Below are 17,497 nucleotides of genomic sequence, written 5' to 3'. Positions count from 1 at the left end.
TAAAAACTTTTGCTTTGTATGTTTTTGAGAAATTATCCATTTTTGTTTCTGAGAAAGTATAATTTCGGATTTCAGGTCCTTTCCTCTCTAAAAAAATTCTACATTCATCCTATATCCACAAGTGTTTCTAGCATAGCATTATAAATATGCTTTAAAAAATATTATTTTGTTAGGCTAGCATTTAAAATAAAGAATACTATTAAAAAATGAAACCTTATTTCAATGTTTATTCTCAACCCTACTGAAATAGTTACTCATCTTACTTTTAGGACTATAACCTTTATTGTTACTTATGTCAGCCTCCTCCCTGTATTTATCATGCTAGTTCATCAGTTTCTAACTAGTAATATTTGTCAATATGTAATTCAATGTTTTTAATTTATTCAAAATTCTACTAAATGTTTTCTAAATTCCAGTCATATATATTAACTCTATCTGTAGCATAACACAGCATTTATTCATCAAAACATGAAGAATCACACAGCTGAAAAATATAAAACAGCAACAAAAAATATGGGTTTATTGCTTTCTTGCTATATTAGTTTTTCCTTTCAACATGTTAATATAAAGTTTTGCAGTTTCCTAAAGCTTAGAAAACTTTTGTCAAAAACAACAACAACAACAACAAGATAATTGGGTAAAAAGGTAAATAATCCCACTGTTTTTCCCCACAGTTAAATCATATGAGGACAGGAGAATCAGTTAGAAGACCCAACCCAGTTTCCCAAGTCGGCTTCTCTGGGCCATGGTTAATTTCCTTCCTTTCATTATGTTGCTTAATTTGAGAGCTAAAGCTCATTGCACACAACAGTCTTTCCAATTTACACTGACTTTGGGGTAGAGACTCTGACAAGCAACTTGAAGGAAAAAAAAAAAAAGCAATAGAATTTCATTTTTATTAGATTTTCCAGAATTCTCTTTTATTTGCTCCAAAGAACTTTAATTCTAATTGAAGGCTTAAAATGTCATAGGACATTCATTTTGAAGATGGAAAATAAGAAAAAGGGAGCAGTTCCTTTCATTATATCAACTGAGTGTAAGGAATGTAGTCTTCAGATTTCAGTCTCACTTGTTGGTTCTCATTTTGTAAGTGAAAGTGAAAGCCACTCAGTCATGTCTGACTCTTGGCTGACCCCTGGACTCTGCAGTCCATGGAATTCTCCAGGCCAGAATATTGGAGTGGGTAGCCTTTCCCTTCTTCAGGGGATCTTCCCAACCCCAGGATCAAACCCAGGTCTCCCACATTGCAGGTGGCTTCTTTACCAGTTAAGTCACCAGTGAAACCCAAGGATACTGAAGTGGGTAGCCTATCCCTTCTCCAACAGATCTTCCTGACCCAGGAATCAAACCGAGGTCTCCTGCATTGCAGGCAGATTCTTTACCAACTGTGCTATCAGGGAAGATAAGATTATTTTCTAAATTCTGGGGTAAATGATCCAATGGTGGAGAAAAGAGTTCCTCTGATGCTACTTTTGCAGAATCTTTGAGTTAAAAGTATAACAGAACTTTTGGGAAATTTTAGATGGTGAGAGATTGTCAGCTTTATCTCTTACAGCAAAAGATTGATCAATCTTTTGCTTGATTGATCAGTCAAGATTGATCAAATCTATACCCAACTGCCTTTATAAGGTCACTTTAAGTAAGTAAGTAAGTAAAGTCACTCAGTCGTGTCCGACTCTTTGTGACCCCGTGGACTGCAGCCCACCAGGCTCCTCCGTCCATGGGATTCTCCAGGCAAGAATACTGGAGTGGGTTGCCATTTCCTTCTCCAAGGGATCTTCCCAACCCAAGGATCAAGCCTGGGTCTCCAGCATTGGAGGCAGACGCTTTAACCTCTGAGCCACCAGGGAACTTTGATGCACTATAAATGATCCAAAAATATTTGTTTAGTGATTAAAAGCTAGACTTATTGCTGATGCTTGTCCAGTAGTATTATCTCTTGGGGGTCCATAAAGGTTCTATATCAAAGATAAAATGATGCAAAAGCAAAAATATAAATGCATGGTATTCAGAGCAAAAGAAGATTTACTCTACAGTGGATAGCCATGTCTGCTAATTAACCAATCTGTTAGCAATCAGAACTAAGAGTCTTGGTATTATTGGTGTTTTGAATTATTAATAGTAAGTTCTTTATTTTGTATAAAACACTTTATGATCAAGTAAATTAATATAGTCACCATTTACATTTCCCATTGTGAAATGCTTTGGTACGCATGCTGTTAAGTCACTTCAGTCGTGTCCAATTCTTTGTGACCCTATGAACAGTAGCCCATCAGTCTCCCCTGTCAATAGGATTCTCCAGGCAAGAACACTGGAGTGGGTTGCCATTTCCTTCTCCATGCTTTTGTGTATACATGCAGCTTAAAATCTCATAGTTCAGAATCAAATCCTCTCTCTTTTTATTTCTGTACAAGTACTTGAAATGCCCTGAGCAGAGATGTTTGAAAGGTCTTAAAGAGGCCAGCCAGGGTCAATCTGGTTCCGAATTGTTGTTAATCAGTGTTGTTGCCTTGCTTCCTAAAGGAGTCAGGTGCTTTACAACTGAGCATGTAAGAACTATGGGCTCTTAGGACAAAGCCTAGCAAGCAGGAACCAAGACCACTTTTCTTAGCCTATCAGAGTCTTGGTGTTATTAAAGGAAATCTGGGGACAGTATAAAATAGCAAGGGTAAAATGAGATGGAATCTCTCTTAGATTTAAGTCAGATTTCATTTGAACCCTCAGGCTGTTATCGCTAGAATCACTCTGGTCTTGTGGACAGATTTCACTTCTTGTTTTGCATGTTTTAGCCTCTGGACTCCATTTCAGTCTTCCATAGCTGGTAGCCATGACAACTCATTGATGAGGGTGAGGGAAGGAATCCAGCACACAGCCTGCTGCAGTCCAGTTTTATCTCAGATCTTGAGGGTCCTTGCTCCATTTTCCCAGCCAATCTGGCATATGGGAAAGGCCATCACGTGAGCAAACACAAGCTAATCAGAACAACTGCTCCCCAACACTTCAACAGTGCCCTTTAAATTTTCCACTGGAGAGGTGGCTAAGTCAGTATGTCAGCAACATATCCATTGCTCCTAATCTGGGGCAATGCAGTCTTTAAATATTTAAAGTGGTCAGTTCCATCCATTGAAGATGGTTCTTGATATGGTTGCATTTTCAGCAAGGCTATGAGAGATGAAAGACTATCTATCCCTAACCTTTCAGCCTCTGCTGCTGCTGCTGCTGCTGCTGCTGCTGCTGCTAAGTTGCTTCAGTCGTGTCAGACTCTGTGCGACCCCATAGATGGCAGCCCACCAGGCTCCGCCGTCCCTGGAATTCTCCAGTCAAGAACACTGGAGTGGGTTGCCATTTCCTTCTCCAATGCATGAAACTGAAAAGTGAAAGTGAAGTCACTCAGTCGTGTCCGACTCTTAGTGACCCCATGGACTACAGCCTACCAGGCTCCTCTGTCCATGGGATTTTCCAGGCAAGAGTACTGAAGTGGGGTGCCATTGCCTTCTCCCACACTTTCAGAGTCACAGTTTAGGAAAAGAAATAAGTGGGTTTTGGATCATCTAAAGGAAATAAAGTTTTTTCCATGAAAACTCAAGGAATTTATTTCCATGAATTCTCAAGGGCAGAGTTGAATATTTGACTTTTTTTTTTTTTTTTTTTTGCTGGTGGCTTGGAATTTGTAGTGATGCTACTCTGCTGCTGCTGCTGCTAAGTCACTTCAGTCGTGTCTGACTCCATATTCGGCAGCCCACCAGGCTCCGCCATCCCTGGGATTCTCCAGACAGGAGCACTGGAGTGGGCTGCCATTTCTTTCTCCAATGATGCTACTCTACAGTCTGTTCATTTCAGAACCAACTGATATGTGTGGTCCTGACTACTCATTGTTCATGTTTGTGTTCATGATAGCAACCACTAAGAATGTATTAATAGGAAACACTTGGCCCTTCTTTTTCATGTTTCTTTATAAGAGAGGTTTTTCTCTGCCTTCAAAACATGGAGAATGTTAAAGTCATTTTTCAAAAATTGTGAGTTACTGCTTATTCACTTTAGAGTAGGAATGACCTTTCAGATGGGTAAAATTAATGAGAATCTGACATCCGTTTGGCCATGTTTACATGAGGGCTAGTTCTTTGACCCTCTCCATCTGCTAGAACCTGAGATTTTAGGACAGACAATGGTCCTCAGCTTAAGTAACTGAATAAGTGAGCTCTGAATCCATTCATACCCAAGTCTCTCTGCATGTTTGTGCCAAGTTCTGTGTTTGGTTTAAATTTAGGAGGAGATTGGGGAAACTATTTGTTATGTTCCTGAGTGCTCTCCACTTGAACATTACCCAAGGAATTCTATGCTTTATGAGTTATTGGGCCTTCATGAATAATGATGCTTTGATATGTATTTCGCTGTTCTGCTTTATTGGTTCTCTAGTGCATAGAATCTGACCAGAAGAAAATCTCAATCTTCCATTAGAACATTAGAACAGAACAATTTCTGATAGTCCACAGAAATACTGCCCTAACTTCAAGAAGGCAGAATGCTTCGGAAGATACCTTCAACAGAATGGAAGGTTTGGCTGCAACTTCCTACTTGACAAAACTGCAGGAAAAGAATGGTGACCCAAATCTGGGAAAATTAAAATTGGAGAAGACAGTATGTGGAAGTTATCACAGAATTTGCTACTTTCTGAGAACCAGTCATATGTTTTATTAATAGAACTGGACAGAGATTCTGGAGATACTATTTATTATTTATAAGGCATATTTAGACACACCTGAATTGTCAAGGTTTCTGATGTGACTGATAGGAAAAAAAAAACTATGGAATGGAGATAATTATTAGAAAAAACAGTGAATGTATCATTTTGTGAAGAGCCTTTGCATCAGCAGAAACTTTCACTTTCTGACTTTACTGTAGTAATTCTGCATGTTTGTGGTCTGATTCTTTTCTATTCTTACTTTTATTTTGGATAGTGTTTAATGTTTAGGAGCATCCCTTTCTGTCCATTATCCTCTTTTCACTGGCATTTCCATAATGGATGATGAGAAGGTTGGCAAAAGAACGGTTGCTGTGTCTAGTTTCTCTTTCATTTTACTGGGCTCCTTAAATTTCAACTCATTTCTTTCTTTCTTCCTTTTCACTTCATTGTCTCCAAGGTACACCACACCTTCTCTATACATCTGATTCTTCCCCAGAAGCAACATGTCTCCAGAGCTTTCACTTGTGATCTCATAATAGCGGGCCCAGGGAATAGAATATAAGGAAAAGAATCATGCTCCATGGCTGGACCAAGCATGTAAAAATGTTCCTGAGGGTAATGCTGTACCAGTCATGTTGGCAGAAGACTCATCACACCAGAGACTCTCCATAGATGGTTACAGGAGTTAACAAAAGGGAAATTATCGAAAATTAGTATCAGAATTTTACATTATGCTAAGTGCGCACTGTTTCCTATGCATTAGAACCACTACCTGAGATATACATAGGCTACATTATGTTGCCCTTGGACTTATATAGTTTTGTGTTATTTTTTTACCCCTGAACAGCTAACATTCTAAAAATATTTGTTTGGTTGCCTCTGCTTGATACACATGTAATATGAGTTAAATTTATGTGAAGCAAAAGAACTCTGAATCGTCCCAGCTCCACAAGACATGCAGAGTCAGGTAACTGAAGAAGCTGACAGAGGTGCTGCAAACGCTCCCAAAATACACTATTATTTCTATTACTGTTTGGAATAATTCACCATTTTCTCTACCTTAGAATGGAAAAAAAAATCACATCACAGGAATTGAAAAAGTAAAATATTTTTCACTATTTCTTTCATTCACTGAGGATACCATGCATATGTACCCTCCCTGAGAAACTTATTATAAAGCACTATCTTCATTCAAACAAAGATGACTGAAAGAAAGATTTAAAAGGATGTACAATAAGGATTTAACATATTTTTAATTGTACAGCAATGACTAAAACAAGATGAGAATATAGATTTAAAAACAATATGTCAATATTCTGATGAAGTAGGGAGAATGCAGATTTTAAAATGGGAGGAGAAGGGACAGACAATTAAGAAAATAGAATAACACCATTGACTGATGTATAGGTCATGGGAAGGGTCAACAGATTCTATTTAAAACTGAGGATCAGAGACTAGAGGGATTAGAAAGCAAAAAGGAGATTAAGGGCAGTATAAACAGTATTCATATTATAGGAAACTTTGCAATAAAAATACTTAGTTTCTTAAATATCAAAAGCAACTGAGATTTAAAAAAGGGGGGACAAACAAGACACAGAATTAAACTGACTTGGCTTTAAATTTAATGTAATTCTGAAACAACTTCTGATGAATTTTTGTTTTTAACCTCTCAGTTCAGTTCAGTCGTTCAGTTGTGTCCAACTATTTGCGACCCCATGAATCGCAGCACGCCAGGTCTCCCTGTCCATCACCAACTCCCGGAGTTCACTCAGACCATGTCCATCGAGTCAGTGATGCCATCCAGCCATCTCATCCTCGGTCGTCCCCTTCGTCTCCTGCCCCCAATCCCTCCCAGCATCAGAGTCTTTTCCAATGAGCCAACTCTTCGCATGAGGTGGCCAAAGTACTGGAGTTTCAGCTTTAGCATCATTCCTTCCAAAGAAATCCCAGGTTGATCTCCTTCAGATTGCATTGGTTGTATCTCCTTGCAGTCCAAGGGACTCTCAAGAGTCTTCTCCAACACCACAGTTCAAAAGCATCAATTCTTCGGTGCTCAGCCTTCTTCACAGTCCAACTCTCACATCTATACATGACCACTGGAAAAACCATAGCCTTCACTAGACGGACCTTTGTTGGCAAAGTAATGTCTCTGCTTTTCAATATGCTATCTAGGTTGGTCATAACTTTTCTTCCAAGGAGTAAGTGTCTTAATTTCATGGCTGCAGTCACCTTCTGCAGTGATTTTGAAGCCCCAAAAAATAACACTGTTTCCACTGTTTCCCCATCTATTTCCCATGAAGTGATGGGACCAGATCCCATGATCTTCGTTTTCTGAATGTTGAGCTTTAAGCCAACTTTTTCACTCTCCACTTTCACTTGCATTAAGAGGCTTTTTAGTTCCTCTTCATTTTCTGCCATAAGGTGATGTCATCTGCATATCTGAAGTTATTGATATTTCTCCCGGCAATCTTGATTCCAGCTTGTGTTTCTTCCAGCCCAGCATTTCTCGTGATGTACTCTGCATAGAAGTTAAATAAGCAGGGTGACAATATGCAGCTTTGATGTACTCTTTTTCCTATTTGGAACCAGTCTGTTGGTCCATGTCCAGTTCTAACTGTTGCTTCCTGACCTGCATATAGGTTTCTTAAGAGGCAGGTTAGGTGGTCTGGTATTCCCATCTCTTTCAGAATTTTCCATAGTTTCTTGTGATCCACACAGTCAAAGGCTTTGGCATACTCAATAAAGCAGAAATAGATGTTTTTCTGGAACTCTCTTGCTTTTTCTATGATTCAGCAGATGTTGGCAATTTGATCTCTGGTTCCTTGCCTTTTCTAAAATCAGCTTGAACATCAGGAAGTTCACAGTTCACATATTCTCAAGTTGATGTTAAATTTCACACAGAAAAATATACTTAGAAAGAGATTTATCTCTGAGTGAAGATTAGCACTTACCAGATATAAAAACAAACTACAAAGCTTCTATAATTAACACAGTGTGGCACTGGCTTATAAATGTGCAGACAAAATAATGCAATAGAACAAACCAGAGGATACCAAACTACAGCTCACAGGCCAAATACAATTCACCATCTCTGTGTAAATAAAATTTTGCTGGAACAGAGACATTCCAGAGAGACTCATAGGGTTCACAGAACCAAAACTACTTGCAATCTGGCCTTTCACAAAAAATTCCCTGACCTGTGGAGCAGACTATTCAAAAATAGATTCAGCTACATAGAAAAATATAGCATATGATAAAGATAATACCTCAAATAACTTCAATCTTGATAGTTTTTTTTTCTTTTTTTAATAAATGCTAGACAGATGAGGAACCATTTGGAAAAAGGTAGAATTGGGCTCCAGAGAAGGCAATGGCAACCCACTCCAGTACTCTTGCCTGTAAAATCCCACGGATGGAGGAGCTTGGTAGGCTGCAGTCCATGGGTTCACTAACAGTTGGGCATGACTGAATGATTTCACTTTCACTTTTCACTTTCATGCATTGGAGAAGGAAATGACAACCCACTCCAGTATTCTTGCCTGGAGAATCCCAGGGACAGAGGAGCCTAGTGGGCTGCCATCTATAGGGTCACACAGAGTCAGACATGACTGAAGAGACTTACCAGCAGCAGCAGCAGAATTGGGCTCATTCAGTACACATATATACATTCATATGAACTCCAAATGGATCAGAGATTCAATTAAGGCAAAAAAAAAAAAAGTCACCAACTATAAATACTAGAAGAAAATACAAATGAATTCCTTTCTAATTATAACTAAAAATTCAGATGCATTAAGAAAAGACTGTTTAAGTTTGACTACATAGAAACCAAAAAGGTTTGCAAGGCAAAAACATTACAAGTAAACTAAAAAAAAAAAAAAATAAATGATAAACTGGGATAAAAGCCACCTATATCAAAAATAAAATATATTGTCCCTAGTATATAAAAACTTCTAAAAAGTGAAGAACTTTCTATAGCTATCTCAATAAGGATGTAATACCCCAATAAGGAAATTACCCGTATGTGGTACTGTGGCTAAGAATATGTAACTGGAGCATAATGATGAGAAACACCAAACAAACCAAAAATATGGCAAGTTCTATTTGAAAAAGGAGGGCAGGAGACTGTATACTTTAAACTGTTGATGTTTTAAAATATATGAAGACACATGACAGTTGAAAGCAAAACCAGACACTAGCCTGGATACTGTACTGAAGTACAGAAGTGATATGAAGAATTTCAGATCAATTGATATCATTGAAATATAAATTATAAATTAAATAAAAACATTATGGTAAATTTACTTATAACTGTGCTCTAGTTATTAACATAAGAGCATATTCTTAGTCTTAATAAATGTAGCCTAAGGTATTTAGGAGTAAAAGTATACAGTTGTTTTTGTACTATTTTAATATTTTTATTATTATAACTTATCTATAATTTTAAAATTATTGCCAAACAGGAAGTTTTGAGAACACCATACCAGCATTTTGGGGTTTGCTTTCTCTTGCCATCCTTCTCCCCAGCTTCCCCTCCCACCCCAAAATGGATTAGTGGGATATATCAATGAGCACTGCTTTCTTAGGGTGATGCAGAAAGACAAATAAACCAACAGAACAGAAAAGGGAATTTGTACAAATATCAAACACATATGGCCACCTGATATTTGACAGGGCTTCCCTGGTGGCTCAGAGGTGATATTTCAGTTGAGTAATGAAAAGGATTAACCTTTCAATAAATGGGGCTCTGTTCTTTGGATATTCACTTGAAAAAGAATAAGGAGACTGAAAGGGGCAGGAGGAGAAGACAACAAGGAGTACAGATCCCCTCTCTCACATAACAGAAAATCCATTTTAGGTAAATGGCAATTTTTAATGTGAGAGGTACAAAAAAGTTCAATGAATAAAATAAAACATAAGAGAATAACCTCATGGCCTTAGCATGAGCAAAAACACACAAAAAAAGTAAGCATTCATCATAAAGGAAGTAATTTATCCAGCATATTCTGTTCATCACATTTTTTAACTTCCGTCACAACTGAGCGACTGAACTGAACTGAAAGACAATGTAAACTATGTACTAGTTCAGTCTCCCGGAAATCTCCTCCCCAAATGATACAAAATAACTTCATAATTACGGAATTTCTGCCTAAGTCCATACCCTCAGCATTAATTCAAGACAGAGGATGCCCCAGCAACAAAACCACGAATAGAAAGAGAAAAATCAACGAACTCCTCAGTATACTCCCTCATCTTCCCGTCACTCCCTTGTCCCATTGGAAAACTGGCGAGCAAAGGCGGATCCAGATAAGTGCAGGGAAGAAAGAAGAGGACCGGCAAAGAGGCCTGGGAGGTATTTGGATCAGTCACTAGAAAGACTGGACATTCCTAAATCTGAAAATACTACCAATATTTTGAGGCATGGACTATAAAGCAGAGACTTTTAAAGTATATCTGACTTAAAGGCCCGATATCTAATTTAAGGATGGCTACCTCACATAAGACTGTTCAAGCAGGCAGATAACTGTTGAAGTTATCTAGATAAGAGCGGAAAGAAACCGAAGCTGGGGCAGCGGGCAGTGGAGGGGGGGGTGGTGCGGCGGTGAGGGCTGGGGGCGGGGGTGTGGCGGGGGTGGAGTGCGGCGGGGGCGGGGGGGGGACCAGGGAGGGGCAAATAGGAGGAAACCTTGCATCTTATAAACAACCTGGGTCCTTGCGGCATCTCCAGAATGACAGGAAATCACACACTTTGGGCGATAAGCGTCTGGGGCTCTCAAGCATCTGAATGTTACCATTTGCTCACTATGCCTTTATAACAATAAAATTTGCCTTGCAGATAAGAGGTTCCCATCATGCACTGAGGCCATGACCCCTCTGATCACGGATTAAATGAGAACCAAAAACCTTCCTCCTTTCAGTAAGATGGACCTGGGATGAAAATCAGGGGAAAGATGTACAAATCCCTCCCAAACAACTGAATATTCATCTCTTCATTTCTGCAGCTCATGTAACCTGATAGATAACCAAAGAAACACAGTGCAGCTGTGAACCTGAGGCTGCCTCCTCTCCTTTGGGGATGTACTTTAATTTAAATAACTGCTCACTTTGCTTTCTTGACTTCAGTCTGTCTCTGAATTCTTTCTGCCACAACACTCTACCCTGGGTACTATCCTTGGCAGAACCATCCAGAACCTTGCAGAATTTGGTAAGCCTCAGCCTCTCGCCTCCTTTGCACTTGAATGGCACCGCCTGAATTCTCACCATTTGTCTCTCTTTTTTTGCCTGTCCCTGGCTGGCTGGCATCACCGACTTGATGGAGGTGAGTTGAGTGAACTCTGGGAGTTGGTGATGGACAGGGAGGCCTGGCGTGCTTCAGTTCATGGGGTCGCAAAGAGTCGGACAGGACTGAGCGACTGAACTGAACTGAACTGATCTCTCTGTTACTTTCCATTCTTACTTTCATGCCTTGCTCACTGGTAGTGGGGAGAAAGAAACCAGCCAGCATTTTCCCAGGCTGAGTCTGGCCCTTCTTGTTACCTAGGTGCAGAGCAAGCCGAGAAAGGTTTCTGGCCATTCTCACTGGCCACTAGGGACCAAACCACAGGAGCCTTGCCCTCAGGGTTTGCCTGATCTACCATTTAATTAACTGCCATCAGGTGAACTGGGGTGGAGCTGGGTTTGGCACATGGACGAAAATAGGAAAAAATGTAAGAGGAGATTGAATTCAGGAAAGAAGTAGAAGGAAAAGATAAAAATTTCTTAGCAACGAATGTTGCAAGAGTCCAAGGTAGAATAGACACCAATGAAAATTTAATAAGAGGCATTAAAGAAAGGTGATAAAACAAGTAAGAAATTAAAAATGACATAAAGAATGAAGTAAAAAATAAATTCAAAGAGTAGTAGAAGAGAAAGACTTGCAGAGAGGTAATAATATCCACATTACTGGAATACATAAGGAAGAAAAAGTAATGGAAGAGAGTTAAAATAATTAAGATTATAATTCACTTTCCAGAAATAGGAAAACATCTGAATCTACACATTGAAATAGCTCCCTGAATACCTTGGAAGATGAAACCAGAGTGATTAACTCTGAGGCATATCCTAGTAAAGCTATTAAATTTCAAAGATAAATTCTTTGTGATCTCCAGACAGAAAAGATAAAATATTTACAAAGGGAAAGTAATTAGATTAACAATTCCCTTCAAAATTAGCATTAAAATGAGGCAATGATGGAGCAGCACTTTTAGAAACCTCAGTGAATGAAAACGTGAAGTAAAGATTCTATATCCAGCCAAGCTGTCCTTCAAATATCAACAAATATATAAACAGTTTTGGACATACAAGAACTTGGGGAACATTGAGCCCTCCAGGCCTTCCTGAGGAACCTACTAGGGATGAATTTTATTCAACAGAGGGACGACTGGGGGAAATTCAGTGAAAGAACTAAAGTGAGCATTATAGAATAGGTATATGAGGTATATGTATTAATATATATAAGAATAAAACAAAGGTGGAGACAAGAGTGGAAGAATAATATATAAATGTTATATATTGTGATAAAGTAGAAATAATGCAAATTTGGGGAGGATGTTGGGGAAGGAAAGATCAAAAATGGAAAAAGCTCATTGTTATTTGAACAGGTAACATTAATTGATGGGCTTCCCAGGTGGTGCTAGTGGTAAAGAACCTGCCTGCCAATGCAGGAGACATAAGAGACAGGGTTTGATTTTGATCCCTGAGTCAGGAAGATCCCCAGGAGAAGCAAATGGCAACCCCTTCCAGGATTCTTGCCTGGAGAATCCCATGGACAGAGGAACCTGGCAGGCTACAGTCCATAGGATCACAGAGTCAGACATAACTGAAGTGACTTAACACACACACACATTAATTGATACAAAACAAAAACAAAAATCTCTGAAACATTAAGAAGTAAAAGGTCAAATAAGAAAAAGAGAGAGTAAAGACTTTTAAAAGGCATAAATGCAAAGGTTAATCTAAAACAAAAATACACATTTTCCTAAATACCGAAAATAGGAAATGTATACAAACACATGTGTATGCTTGAATATATACTATATGTGTGTGTGTATGCTCAGTCGCTCAGTCACATTCAACTCTGTGACCCCATGGACTGAAGCCCACCAGGCTTCTCTGTCCATGAAGTTTTCCAGGCAAGAATACTGGAGAGGGTTGCCATTTCCTACTCCAGGAGATCTTCTCAACACAAGGATCAAACCTCCATTTCTTGCATCTCCTGCACTGGCTGGCAGATTCTTTACTAATGTACCCCCTGGGAAGCCCATATATTACTTACAAGTAAGTAAATATGTGTATAGTATACATATGCAAAGAAATACACATCTCATAGATAAAGAAGCATAACATATAGACCAAAATACATAGAATTATAAAATATTATGATAAAGTTCAGATAAAACATATTGGTCATAACAACAACAGAAAACTTATTATCAAACAAATAGATTTTCACTTTGGTTCACACAATGTAACCCAACTCTGCGCTGTATCGAGAGACACACTTAAAATGATTCAGAAAAGCTAAAAATAACAGAATGGACACACTTATACCAGGCAAATGGAAATAGAAAAAGAGCAGGGTAGCTATGCTAATACTAAACAAATAATTCAAGTCCCAAAGCTGTGACAGGACAAAGATGGGTATTTTTCAATGCTAAACACTAGAATCCACAATGAAGATACAAGACATGAATATTTATGCATAAATAAAAGATCAGTCATCTTTATGAAACAGCTACAAAACTTGCAAGGAGACATAGTTAGAGACATATGTGTAAAAGAAAACTTTAATATACCTCTTTCATTATAACTTAGATCAAGAAGACAAAAATAGCTAATGAGACAAAATATATAAACAACATAATTAATTGAGTTAGGGTTAGGGTCATGTGGCTGTAGATACAGATCGTGTGGATGTATATCAACCCTTGCACCACAATGGTAGGGACTGTGTATTCTTCTCAACTGTCCATGGCACATTGAAAAAAAAACAAAAACAAAAAAAAAAACAAAAACTGATCATATATTGAGAAACAAAGAAAATGTCAGTATCTCCCAGAAAGTATAAATAGTGTGACACTCTGCTCACAATGCAATAAAACTAAAATTTACCATAAGACAGAATGCTTCCCTGGTGGCTCAGTGATAAAGAATACACCTGCCAATGCAGGAGACCCAGGTTCGATCCCTGGGTCAGGAAGACCTGGAGAAGGAAATGGCAATCCACTCCAGTATTCCTGCCTGGGCAATCCCATGGACAGAGGAACCTGGAGCGCTGTAGTTCATGGGGTCCCAAAGAGTTGCACACGACTTAGTGACTGAGCACAGAAAAGACAAAATATTTATAACAGTAAAGGGAAAGTCTCTTCCACCTTGGAATTTTTAAATCAAAGAATTTCTGAATTCTCATTTGTTTGGAGGATTTTACCATTAATCGAACTGTTATGAATGACTTTTAGATGAAAGGAAGGATGGTTCAAGAGATTCGGAAGGAAGCCTTTTCCCTCTGCTGTTTCTTTTTCCCTGTACTTGTCTTATAAGAGAGTGATGAGTCAGAATGAATCTTTTCATATACAGGCAGAATTACATAGAATCGAAATGACGACAGGAGCCAAGCTATCCTAGTGTAGCTATAAACCACAGAAGGCAGAAGCATCATCAAATAGGTAGAAGGTCCACATTTGAGCATGGTCATAAAGACATGCATCACAGTTAACTTGGCAACCATATAAGTTAGAGGAGGAGAAATGGGAGAGAGAAGGAAGGAGAGAGCTAGTGTGGGAGAAAAGGAAACCTCTCTATGTCAATTTTTTTGTTAAATGCTTTAGCATGTATCATCTCATTTAATCATCCCCTGTGTAGTGGGAGAAAGATATCTCCTCCTTGTTTTAGATTTTAGGGATCTGAATCTTTGAGAGATCCATGGAATCATAAAACTAATTAGTGATTGAAGTACAATGTAAATTCACATTTTTCTGTGTCCAGAGCAAAATACTCTTTTCATAACTCTGCCTTTGCATCCTTCTCTTCCTCCCATTCTTCCCATTCTTTAACTCAATAAATATTTACTGACTAGCAGTGTGTCAGGGACTGCTCTCCCTACTAGGGGTGGAGCAGTAAAGAAGTAGATAACAGTTCTGTTCTCACAGACTAAAATGCAATGGAGGAGGCAGAACATGAATAGATATATAAATAGGAATGGTACCAGATCATGATACGTGATGGGAAGATCATTAAGATAACATGATAAGACAGAGTGGTTGGGTGACTGCTTTAGATTGGAGAACAGGGAAGACGTCTCTGAGTTATTCCAGGCATCAGCCCTCATGGGAAATAAACTTATGTGTCTGAGGGGCAAAAGGAATGCTAGTGGCTCTGGGATACAGAGAGCAAGGCAGAGTGATTAGACATGAGGTCGGAGAGGTAAGGAAGAGGCTGATCTTGTTAGAAACTGTAGACCGGAATAAAGAATTTGAGTTCGATTTTGAGATTGATGGGAAACTTTTGAGTGTTTTAAGCTGGAAGTTGATAAGATCTGCTTAACATATTGAAATGACATTGGGGCAGTGGGATTATGCCAAAGATGTAGTTTTAAGTCATTGCAAATCATTTCCACCCAAATGGAGCACCTAGGATAACAAAGGAAAAACTCCCACAAACTGTATCTTCAGTAAAATAATGGGCAAACCTTGGGAATGCCTTCATGAGCTCTGAGGTAGGGAAAGGGTGCAAGCCGCCAAAAGATACAGACACATTAGTCCAAGCCCACTCTCAAAATTATCCAGTAAACATTTTCTCTCCAAAAGACTAACCCTAACTCTCACCTTGAGCAGTTAGTTATAGAAAAAGGATAAAAACTTAGCAGAAGACAACAAATGTGGGTTAAGGGGTAAAGGAACCCAGAGGAAGCAGATCCCAGGAAATACTGAGCAGGAAATGCATACCAACTAAAGGTGAGAAGACTGTTTTGGAAGGTGAGGCCTTTGGGTCCCTGGTAAACACAAGTATGGAGGCAGAAAATCTCTGAACCAGATCAAACTCTGAAAGAGTGGAGTCTGGTGATAACACTGAGACCATACCCTGGTGCAATAGGGAAATTCTTGAATCTTAAAGCTGGGAAATCACCCCAACCTATCCTTTTCCCATCACAGAAAAACCTACCTCACTTAAACATGAAAACAAAGAAATATGACATATTTGATCACAGAGCAAACAAACTGTAACTGTATTTCAAACCAAGTTAAAAGAAATTTTTTAATGATTGGAACTTTAAAATTGACACAAATCAAAACTAGATGAATTTAGAAATTATATGGTTAGACAAGAAGATACGAAATGAGAACTGACATAACACAGGAAATGACGTTAAAATGAGATGAAGACATTGTTACCGAAAGAGTGTGTGTGGGGTCAAGCTACTCACTTTTCAAAAACCAAATGTTATGCCCAGTGTCCAAGTCCCCAAAACTGAGAGAATAAGACATCCACAGCAATGCAAAAGCATAAAGGGGTTTATCGCTAGCTCGAGCTAGGGCTCAAGTCTCATCCAGCGCAGTGGAGTCTTGACGAGAGCCCTGAGCCCTGAATTACAGCAGTATTTATAGGTGTAGGACAAAGACAGGGAGTTGGCAGGGGCGGATTGGTTGCAAGGGTTCCTTAGCATCTACTAATTGGCTAGATTTTTGCACGCGTGGGCTTTCTTAGGGGATTTTTACCCTCGTCCTGATAGGCTTGAACCAGGCTACAGGGAGTACACTGATTGGTCGAGTCCTGGCGCTGGCAGAAGATGATCTCAGCGCCTCCTTGGCAATAACTCAGTCCCTCTGTAAAGGAGACTTAGGCCTCCCTTGGCCCCCTGAAGCCTGTCATGGCGCCTGTTTGGTCCTAACACAATAAACAGGCTAGATCGGTGGAACGTTTGATTTATTTCAGATGCTGGCAACTGGCAGTTAGAGCAGCGGGTGGCAGACATCTGTCCAAAGGCAAACTTCCCCCACTGACAGGCAGGGAGTGAGAGCCTTTATAGATAGATTCGGGGCTGGGGGGTGGCTACATGCAGAAACAGCACAGTCATCTCTCACAGTCATCTTCAAATTGCTCATCAGTAGTCTGACCAGCATCACCTTGGTTGTTTTAGGTACAGTTAATCTTCAGTTCCTAGGGGCTTCCCAGATGGGGCTAGTGGTAAAAAATCTGCCTGCCAATGGAGATATAAGAGAAGCACATTTGATACCTGGGTTGGGAAGATCCTCTGGAGTAGGAAATGGCAACCCATTCCAGTATTCTTGCTTGGAGAATCCCGTGGACAGAGGAGCTTGGTGGGCTACAGTCCACAGGGTCGCAAAGGGTTGGACACAACTGAAGCGACTTCACTTCAGTTCAGCTCAGATGAATCGCTCAGTTGTGTCCGACTCTTTGTGACCCCATGAATCGCAGCACGCCAGGCCTCCCTGTCCATCACCATCTCCCGGAGTTCACTCAGACTCACGTCCATCAAGTCCGTGATGCCATCCAGCCATCTCATCCTCGGTCATCCCCTTCTCCTCCTGCCCCCAATCCCTCCCAGCATCAGAGTCTTTTCCAATGAGTCAATTCTTTGCATGAGGTGGCCAAAGTACTGGAGTTTCAGCTTTAGCATCATTCTTTCCAAAGAAATCCCAGGGCTGATCTCCTTCAGAATGGACTGGTTGGATCTCCTTGCAGTCCAAGGGACTCTCAAGAGTCTTCTCCAAAACCACAGTTCAAAAGCATCAATTCTTCGGGGCTCAGCTTTCT

Source organism: Ovis canadensis, chromosome 4 (assembly GCF_042477335.2).
Source record: "Ovis canadensis isolate MfBH-ARS-UI-01 breed Bighorn chromosome 4, ARS-UI_OviCan_v2, whole genome shotgun sequence".
In the NCBI taxonomy this organism is placed as follows: Eukaryota; Metazoa; Chordata; class Mammalia; order Artiodactyla; family Bovidae; genus Ovis; species Ovis canadensis.
This window is presented reverse-complemented; position numbering follows the sequence as displayed.